General features: G+C 32.8%; 1 pseudogene; it reads left to right on the top strand.

Moving 5' to 3' along the window:
- On the top strand, positions 1,256–10,269 carry LOC109838782 (annotated as a pseudogene).

Here is an 11,312-nt window from a genome sequence, read left to right as displayed (position 1 = left end):
GAGACGCCTCGCTCGCTGCCCACGATCTCTGTCGAACCTTGCTATTGCTACCCACGATCGGTCGCTGCCTCGCTCGCTACCCACGATCGCCAAACCTCGCCGCTCACCCCCCGCCGAACCTCGCTCGCTCGCTGCCCACGATTGTCGTCGCCGAACCCTCAAGATTCAGAAGGATCATCATTCATCATGTAACTCTACAACTCCAAGAATCCAAAATTTGAGAGCTTTTGGGCAAAAAAAACCCTAATTTCGGTAGTGCAGGAGGATCAAATTGCTATTTATGAGTGTACAACCACATTTCTAATAATTGATAAAGAATATGTTTTTCACTTTCTTGAGTGCAAATAGATTTTTAATGTGTACACTGTAAGTTTGTAAGATTGTAAATTAATTTGCACACTGTACTTGTGAACACAACATCAACATATATCTGCTATTTTGCTAGAATTATTAGTTTGATGTTTGTTGTCACGACTGGAAGTCTCGGGAGTGATTAATAGGTGGTTATTTCGGTATCGTTAAACCTAACTGAGATGACCAGAAGTAACTATTGTTTCGCGCATTCTTTTTGTAATTACAGGATTTGTTAAACTGGTTCCTAATAAACTTTTTGGCTCTTAAACTTCAGGGATCAAGGAGAGTTGGAGACACGTCGTCGAAGAAGTTCCGACACGACAAGCGTGTATACCTTGGTGCTCTGAGTTCCTCTCCTCCGCCCGCTCAGATCTGAGCCCGCTTTAAATTAGGTTGTATTGTTCTGAATCTTTCGGCTTCTTTCAATTTGATTGTAGTATTAATTGTTTTATTATAGAAATGCCTCTAAGAAAGTATCCTTCTGGATATGATAAACGTAAGAAAAAAAGAAAATTTGAACAATTTGTCCAAACTCAAAGTAGAGCGCTTGATAAATTCATTGTTAGAGAAACACAAGATTTAGTTGAAAATTCAATTGAAAATGATAGCATTAATGATTTGGGCTTGAATGAATATGATAATGAAAATGTTGATGATCAAAGTAAAAATGAAAATGATAATGAAAATAAGAATCAGAATGAAAATAAAAATAATAATAAAAATGAGAATCAGAATGAAAATGAAAGTAAAAAAGAGTATCAGAATCAGAATGAAAATGATATTGACAATGAAAATGAAAATGAAAATGAAAATGAAAATGAAAATGATAATGAAAATGAGAATCAGAATGAAAATGAGAATCAGAATGAAAATGAAAAAGAAAGTAAAAATGAGAATCAGAATCAGAATGAAAATGATATTCACAATGAAAATGAAAATAAAAATGAAAATGAAAATATTTTAGGCAATGAACAACCTAGTCAGTCCATGCTCATGAATTTGAATATTTATGATCCAAGAACTTAGGATAATTTGGACACAAAATCTAGAGATATATTACTGGAAAATGGCCCTATAAGAGATCTATTGGTCGAAAAAGGTCCTAAAGATAAATTAGGAAGATGTTTTTCTGGAAAATGGCCCTATAAGAGATCTATTGGTCGAAAAAGGTCCTAAAGATAAATTAGGAAGATGTTTTTCTTCGGCATTTTACACTAGGCATTTATCAATAAATTAGGAAGATGTTTTTCTTCGGCATTTTACACTAGGCATTTATCAAATGGAGAGAAATGCGATAGAGAATGGTTAGTTTATTCAAATGATATCGATAAAGTATTCTGTTTTTGTTGTAAATTGTTTAAAAATGGTTTTAAGAAAAGTTTTTTAATAAATAAAGGATTTAATGATTGGATACATCTTAGTGCTAGGCTTAAAGAACATGAAACAACTAATGAACACATCATTAACATGAGTACTTGGCTTGATTTACGCATAATATTAAAGAAAAATAAAACAATCGATAAAAATATTCAAGAGCAAATTAATAAAGAGAAGGAACATTGGAAGAAAGTATTACAAAGAATAATTTTTGTTGTTAAATATCTTGCTAAACATAACTTGGCATTTCGAGGAACAAATGAGAGAATTTATCAAAATAATAATGGAAATTTTTTAGGCTTAATTGAAATGATTGCAAAGGGATCCGGTAATGCAAGAACATGTTCGACGTATTAACCATGATGAAATTCATTATCATTATCTTGGTCATAGCATTCAAAATGAATTGATAAGTATGTTAGCTTCTAAAATCAAATGTGCAATAGTTCAGAAAATTAAAGAAGCTAAATATTTTTCAGTAATACTTGATTGCACTCCGGATGCAAGTCACCAAGAACAAATGACTTTAATATTACGATGTATCGATATTTCTACAAGCCCGATAAAAATAGAAGAATTTTTTGTAGAATTTTTAAAAGTAAATGATACATCTGGACAAGAACTTTTTGAAGAATTGCAAAATATGGTAAAAGCTCTTAATCTTGATATTGATAATGTACGAGGTCAAGGGTATGATAATGGGTCTAATATGAAAGGGAGACACCAAGGTGTACAAAGAAAATTACTTGATATAAATCCTAGAGCATTATACACGCATTGTGGTTGTCATAGTCTTAATTTAACACTTTGTGATATGGCAAATTGTTGTGGTAAAGGAAAAGACTTTTTTGGAGTGATACAACGTATTTATACATTATTTTCTCACTCAACAAAGTGATGGCAATTTTTGATAAATAATGTAAAAGGTTTAACTGTGAAGCCATTGTCGGCTACACATTGAGAAAGCCATATTGAAAGTGTTAAAGCAATTACATTCCAAACGCTTGAAATAAGAGAAGCACTACTTCAGTTAGCAGAAACTGATAATGACTCCAAAATAAGGAGTGAAGTAGATTTTTTAGCAACACATGGAATTGGAAATTTTGAATTTTTATGAAGTATGATTATTTGGTATGACATATTGTTTGCTGTTAACTTAATTAGCAAATTTTTACAATCTAAATACATGCTTATAGATATTGCTATAGATCAAGTAAAAGGATTGATTAGGTTTTTTGAGGATTATAGAGAAGTTGGGCTCACACAAGCTATGACAATTGCTAAAGAAATTGCAACTGAAATGGAAATTGATTCTGTATTTCAAGTAAAACGTCAAATCCGTAGAAAAAGACAATTTGATGAGAATGTTAATGAGGATACAACACAATCAGCTAAAGAATCTTTTAGAATTAATTATTTTTTGTATATTGTAGATCAAGCTATTGGTTCACTAAAGAAAAGATTCGAGCAATATAAAGCATATGAAGATATTTTTACATTTTTGTTTGGTTTAGAAAAGTTAAATTCATTAGATGATAATAATTTGAAAGCATGTTGTGATAATCTTAAAATTGTTCTAAAATATAAAACATTTTCTGATCTTGATGGGAAAGATTTATTTGGAAAACTAAAAATCTTATGAAATATTTTACCAAAAAAAACAAAGCTGGCTATTGATATACTAAATTTCTTAAAAATACGAAATTGTTTTCCAAATGCATGTATTGCTTATAGAATATTATTGACTATAACTGTTACAGTCGCATCTGCAGAAAGAAGTTTTTCAAAATTAAAATTATTAAAATCTTATCTGAGATCGACCATGTCACAAGAAAGACTAAATGGACTAGCTTTGATATCCATTGAAAATGATTTTATAGATAAAATTGATGTTAAAGGCTTAATTAATGATTTTGCAGCTAAAAATGCAAGGAGGACAATTTTTCGATGATACTTTTTGATGCTAAAGGCTTCGATATCTCTTATGAAGGTAAGCACAGATACAAAAAGAACATAATATGCAAGTATTTCTTATTGTGGACTATTTGCTCTATTGGAAAGCTTTATTAAGATGGGATTACATGCATTTATCTAATCAGTAACATTTTATTCAGGTGACCGAAGAGATGAAGAATGAGCAATGGCACTTGAAAAGTATGTTAAAGACTATCCAGATGTAAAAAAATCAGGTAATATTTTAATGTCTGATCAGTATGTTAAAGACTATCCAGATGTAAAAAAATCAGGTAATATTTTAATGTCTGATCAGTAATATTTTGTTCCCTAGCATTTTAGGGATTCAAATTAGTAATATTTTGTTCCCTAGCATTTTAGGGATTCAAATTAAAAATTATTGATATTTTGTATATAGAGAATGGCATGTGTTTACTTTTCGCACAGGGCCCCTAAAATCTCAGAACCGGTCATGTCTAAAGATTGTGCTTTTCGGGCTTGCACTCGTTGGATGTAAACATCATGTATTTTTATAGGCTTAAATGCACTTAAATACCCTATAGTTCTCTCCATTTGCATTTATATAGCCTCACTTGCTTTTGGTCATAGTTATATATTCTAAAGTTTTTAAAAATTACACTTATATACCCTGGCTTGTTTTGACGGCACTTACATACATTAAATTTTTTAAAAATTGTACTTAAATATCTTAAAATTTTTAAAACTTGCACTTAAATGCCCTCGGTTATGTAAACCTAATGATATTTAAGCGCAATTTTTAAAAATGTAAGAATATTTCAGTGCTAGTTATACAAACTTTAGGGTATTAGATGCAAGTTAAAATTTTAGAGAGTATTAGACTGGGTGTGCATTTATAGTTGATATAAAGAGAGTAAAAATAACATGATTTTCAAAGAGAAAATTAACTTTTTATTTTTCATTAATTTAATCTTGATGTCTTTTACTAATTTTTGTTATATAATAATATAATAGTAGCATAGACATATGTAATGGAATTTGGCCATTTTTACCTATATTTACTTTTTTTAAAAAAAATCATCACTTTCTCTCTGTGACTTTTATAAACTAAAATATAATGGATGTGTATATGCTCCCTATTTTCATGTCATTGAATTTGTTCTAGCATGTTCTTGAAGAAAGATTGTATTTTATAAACTAAAATGTAATGGATGTGTATGCTCTAATATTATTCTTATGTCATTGAATTTTATCTAGAATGTTCTTGAAGAAAGAAAAAGGAAAAATAGAAGAGAAGAAAAAAAAAATTGTTTAAATTATTATTTTACACTTTAAATCACAATGACGAGGAGGAAATGTCCTCTATTCATACATTTTTTGATTGCCCCCACTTGGTCTTTTATATAGCAGTATAGATAACTGCTGTCATAAATTAGTGAGGGTATATATGTGAAAGTTTTAAAAGCTTTCAGGAGTATAAACATGGGCAGAGTTACAAGTGTAGGGATGTAGGTGCACCCTAACAATTTTCAAGTTAGTATGTAGACTCTAGGGATCCCTCAGTGAATTTAAATATTGCCAAAAACAATAGAGTGTACATAAGTGGAACGTAGTTGAATTTATAGGATATATAAAAAATGAAACGCTTTCTACTTATGTTTGAGAAGTATAATCACTACAACAAAGCTGTTTTTTTATAGCGTTGAATGATAGCGTTTATGTTGTAAGTGCTATAGATCGTATACAACAAAGCTGTTTTTTTATAGCGTTGAATGATAGCGTTTATGTTGTAAGTGCTATAGATCGTATGTACCTTATTTTTTGATTATAGCGTTGAATGATAGCGTTTATGTTGTAAGTGCTATAGATCGTATGTACCTTATTTTTTGATAGCATTTGAAAAAATTTAAATGCTATAAGTACTTGATTGCAAATTTTTTTTGTTCTGGCGTGTTGAAAACTTAAGCGGGAGACTGAAAATTAAAACAGATGCGTTGAAAATTAAAACAGGCGCTACTTGATCGTAATTTTTTTCTGTTTCCATTTCTTTTTCTAAAAACCCCCACAAATACCCACAAATAAGGACTTTCAGTTCCCGTTCCTTTTCTTTCACCCAAGCCCTAATAGCTCGTCGCCAACTTCGATTGCCTCCTCCGAGTCGCCGTTGCCACCTCCGACTCGTCGTTGCCACCTCCGACTCGTTGTCGCAGTATCTCGTTGCCCGCTGCCGCCTCTAAACCCGACCCCCCTCTTCTTTGACCACCGGAGACGGAGCCCCTCCTCGTCTCTCCTCCACCGCCGAAACCTCTCCCTTCTCCTTCTCCCTAAACAATACCCGATCCCAAATAATACCATGCAATAAATAGCAATTTTGAAGATTCGAGGGATTAATTTGAGAATCTGAAAGGTTTAAGAGAACCAATGTCTAAAACCCTTTTCTTTTGATTTTTGATTTTTTTTGGGGTAGTTATTTTGTGAGATTAGTTGTGATGAATATGTGGTTTATTTGTGATGCAGAGCACTGGGAGCTCAGGGAGCAATCTGAAGAGGCTTGACGAGGAGACTGAGGTGAAGATCAATAACTTGAAGAATTATATAATTGCTGGTTTTTAGTTTTTTTAGTTCAATTTATTAGTTATTGTGTATTTTACTCATTGATGAATTATATAATTGGTGGTGAACTATCATCCTTTCCTGGTATTGCTGATGCTATTGAGGTTCTAAGTGCTCTGCTCTGTATCTGATTTTATGTTTTCCTGTGTTTATGCAATATATGGCAAACTACAAGAACACCCTTAATCTATATGCTATTTTTAAATAAACCCCACATCTAAAAAGTTCAACAAGAAAACCCTTCATCTATGATAATTAAAGAAATGGTTAGTTTTGCAATGGAGTTTGGTTCTTTAAACATCTGGTTATACGTCAACATTAAGAATTTTAATTTAATAATACCAAAAAAGAGAGTATTTTATATCAAAAGAAGTAACATTTCAATATTTCTTTCCTTTTAACTCCCAAAATCATAACTACGGACAATAACGTTTACTCAAGTACAAACGTCTGGATGTTTGAAGAATAAAATCCTGTTAAGAAATTATTCATTAATCATCATAGATGAGGGTTTTTATAAACTTTTTAGATGAAGTGTTTTATTGAAGAACAAGGTATAGATAAAGAGGGTTTCTTGTAATCCTCCCTTGAATGTAATTATGCAGTGCAATCTCCTTGATATTAAATATTTTTTTAGGATACTATACACAATGCTATTGAAGATTTCATTACCTGGCCTGTACGAAAAATTGTTCCCATTTTACCTGGTGATTATAGGTATGATAATGCTACATGTGCACCTTTTATTGTATTATGCATGTTTGGGATTTTTCCAAAGTGTGAATAATTGTAGTCCTCTTCTGTAGTGGCCTAGAGTTGAAACCTTTTGGAGTTTTGGAAGTAAAGCTTGTTCAAGCTAAAGGTTTAGCAAACAAGGATCTTGTAGGAAAATCTGATCCATTTGTTGTTGCCTATATACGTCCACTACCTGATAGGATGAAGACTAGCAAAACAATTGTAAGTGTGCATGTTAATCTTTGTTTCTTTTCTAAGATATTCTTATCATATTATTCCTAATTAACTTGGATTACTTACAGAACAATGAATTGAATCCTATTTGGAATGAACACTTTGAGTTCATAGTTAAAGTTGTGTCAACCCAACGTTTGATCGTCAAGGTTTATGATGATGAAGGGGTACAAGCATCTGAACTTATTGGTATGGCTCAATTTAAGCTGTAAGAACTTCAGCCTGGGAAAGTGAAGGTTGTTTAGCTGAAGCTTGTTAAAGATTTAGAAATTCAGAGAGACAGGAAATACAGGGGCCAGGTAAGCTCAAGAATCATGATGATCGTCTTATTTCTAGTTCTGTTTGACGTATTAGGGGTTTCATAACAAATAGTTGATGGACATGCAAAAAGGACACTTCTTCTACAAATGTACATGTCCTAAAAACATAAAACTTTATCGAAAGGTGGATAACTATTTTGGGCTGGCCATGTTAAATTATTAAAATGAAGTTTTGAAGAGTATTTGTATTTACTTAGGTAGCATGTTTTACGTAGGCCATGTTAAATTATTAAAATGAAGTTTTGAAGAGTATTTGTATTTACTTAGGTAGCATGTTTTACGTAGTTTTCTTTTATGAGAGATGTAGTGAGAAAATTATGTATGAGAGCGTTTTGGTATTTTTCGGGAGCTTGCTCGCACATGATGTTTCATCTCTATTACCCGCTCCTATTCTCACCTTCCATGTTCTTCCCCCAGTTTTACCTTATTTTATTTGATGCATTTCATTTTACCTCACCAGGTACATCTAGAGCTTCTGTACTGCCCTTTTGGCATGGAAAATGAATTTACTAATCCTTTCATCAATAAAAAAACTTTCTCTTACGACTTTGGAAAAACTATGAAGAGTGAGATTGATGGTGCTGAGACTGCTGAGATCGAAAAAACATTAACTCAGAGAAAAAAAGAGGTCATTGTAAGAGGAGTGCTTTCCGTGACAATTATAGCTGCCGAGGAATTGCCCGTGATGGATGTTATGGGAAAGGCAGACCCTTTTGTTGTGATCACTATGAAAAAATCAGGAACAAAGAACAAAACAAGGGTAAGGTTTTGGAATCCATATGTAATTCTTATACCTAATATAACTTTGCATGTTTTTTATTCCCACCTTCAGGTTTTACATGATACCTTGCATCCAGTATGGAATCAGACTTTCGACATAGTGGTGGAAGATGGGCTACATGATCTGCTTATTTTGGAAGTCTGGGACCATGACACTTTTGGAAAGGGATGTCTTTGGCGGGCCTCAAAATTAAGACTAGTTGCTCAAATACGCGCAACAAAGAAGAAGGAACAAAGACTTCAGCTCAAACCAGACAACATAACATCTTTAGCAATTTGGAAGAAATTTATCAAGACAAAAACAAGTCCAAAGTTTAAGGTATGTTTTTTCTGAGATAATTAATCACAAGCTTATATTAAGAGATGTTATTATGATAAAGGACCAAGGTCTCCAGGTCAAAAGTGAAAAGTTCAAGGCATTAAGGCACAGACAAGTCCCACACACTTGCAGTCGCAAGGGAATGGTTCGATTAACAGCTGATATGGTAATACATATTATACATTGATATATGTTTTCTTCAGGCAAAGTTATGAGTATGTCATCAGTCTTTCTTTTTTTAAACATGTATCATTGTAGAAAAGAAATAGTGCAGACCCATCTAGTGTGTCAAGGGTTAAAGCTTGGATCAAAGCTCACACAAAAAAAAGATGGTATACCGATGAATTCAGCAGTTGGTGAAACAATTGTAAGGACACTAATTTTGCATATAATTGAATATATATTACTTTTTTAGAAGAACATGTATATATAATGTAATACATATATATGTTGTACCTTTCAGGATAAGCTTAAAAAAATTGAAATTGCTACACCTTCATCCTCATCAACTAATGTGAGAGAAGATGCTCTTTCTAAAGTATTAGGAAAAGATAACCTGGGCGATTAAGAGGAATAGGAAGAGGAGTTATTATAAGCAAAGTATCTTTCTTACAAGCCAGAGGCAAGCATATGCTCCAGCTAAAAGAAGAAAATTCTGAATTCCGAAATAGAATACAACATTTGGAGACTGTGGTCCATAAATTAGTTGGAAATCATCAGGTACATCTATATAACTTTCATTTAATGGACTCTTGAAGTTTTATACTTTCAATTAATGGTTTGCTTGTTCTTATGTACAATTTATGAGTTTAGAGGTTGTATTGTTGATTCTTGTGTTTTTGCTAGTTCATGTAAGTTACCGGTCTTTATAACTAGATTTGCTAACAATTTGTTCCCACTATTTCAGTATTTTTTTAATCCAAGCTGCTGGTGTTGGTACTTATTTCTATCTTCTTAGACTTTCCTAATAATTCTCTCTATCAAATAAGAGATCCTTTAGCTGACGTTCTTGATACTCCTTAGGTGAAAAAATGGAGCATGTACTTGTAATTGCTGGATCTTCCTTTTGTGTCAGGTCGTGTGTGACATTGATCTCTTCATGCTTCTTTGTGCTATGTTGTTTGATGGCATTGATCTGTATTAGCAAGTCCTTAATTTTGGTGGTCTCACGTTGATTCTTCCATGGCAGCCTCCTTCCGCTTATTAATAATGATTGGATCTTGGATATTCAATTTATAACTGTAATCCAACCTTGTTTATGGGTCAGTGGTTTTCACGATGCCTTTCTTAGTGTTGGACCCAGTGGCCACCCTGACTGACAGTAATTTGTGTTTGCTTTTCTTAAAAGTTAGCTTGTACCACTCCTTGGGAAGGAATTACAGAAATCTAAATAAACCAAGATTTTATGTACTAGTTATACATCTGTATGCATCAGGAACATGTAGCAAATTTATTTCTGTATGCAGTTTGGTTTTGTAGGCCTTGATCGCAAAGAGGAGCGATATGGTGGTAATGTCTAGTGATGGACCATTGAAAGCTTATGTTCGCCGATGTGGCTATGTACATGATGAGTCTCCCAAGTCATATGTAATGCAGCAAAGTTAGTTTTTGTTGTTCTGTGTACTATAGTTAATTTCTTGTACTCCATGTTAGATTATCCAAAGACTAGTATTTGTTTTTTGGCACATATGTGTTGACTCTTCTTGTATGCTACAACTTGGTTATGTATCAGTTTGAACCTTTAAATAAAATATTTGTTTTTATGGTTGTCATAATTGGAAGCTATTTCTCATTCAACCTCAAATGTTTATAGGCACAACTAAAATGCTATAAGAAGTAAAAACAATTGCTGAAATGCTATTAAAAGAAGAAAGACAACATTCGCTAAAACACCATTGTAGTAACTCAAACGCTATCAAATGTAAGACAATAGCAGCGTTGAAATGCTATGAATGAAAACTAAATAATAGCATTTTTCAACCGCTATGAAAGATATTCGTTATAGCAATATAGAAATGCTATTGAATACCCTTTTATAGCTACATGAAAACGCTATGATTGAAACCTTTTTGATAGCGTATGGGCAAGCGCTATGTAAAGCCACAGACCTACTATAGCAGGTTCTGACAAAGCACTGATTAAAATGCTATGAAATAATACCATAGCGTTTTTCGACCGCTATAGATGATTTCAGATGGTGTAGTGAATCAATTCAAAAGTATAATTGTTTTCGTCGAAAGTTGCTCTCGTTGTGGAATTCATTATATCTTCGGTCGATTACAACAAATTCAAAAGAGATAGTTTTTTTATAAGACTTCTTTTACACAACAAAATAAAAATTATAACTTTTTAGAAACAAACGCAGGATCGTTGTTTGGATCGCTGCTTGCGTGGGATCTTTGCCTGTGTCGGGAGCGCTTTGGCTCGTGGACCACCAAATCACAGATTCTGATTGAATCATGAGGGGTTTAGTGATTCTTCCTTCGTTTATCGAAGTGAGAATTTGAAACGATATCTTATCAAAGTAAGATAGTCGTTCTTCTTGAAATCAAGTCAAAGCTCGAATCTCAAGGAATTGCCAGAAGCTCAGGAACTCTGCTCTGTCTGCTCCAAAGTGCTCAAGAATGATCAACCCCCCAAACAAATGA

This window comes from Asparagus officinalis, chromosome 4, assembly GCF_001876935.1.
Source record: "Asparagus officinalis chromosome 4, Aspof.V1, whole genome shotgun sequence".
Taxonomy (NCBI): Eukaryota; Viridiplantae; Streptophyta; class Magnoliopsida; order Asparagales; family Asparagaceae; genus Asparagus; species Asparagus officinalis.
The sequence above is the reverse complement of the archived record's forward strand: the minus strand, read 5'-3'. Positions and strand labels throughout refer to the sequence as shown.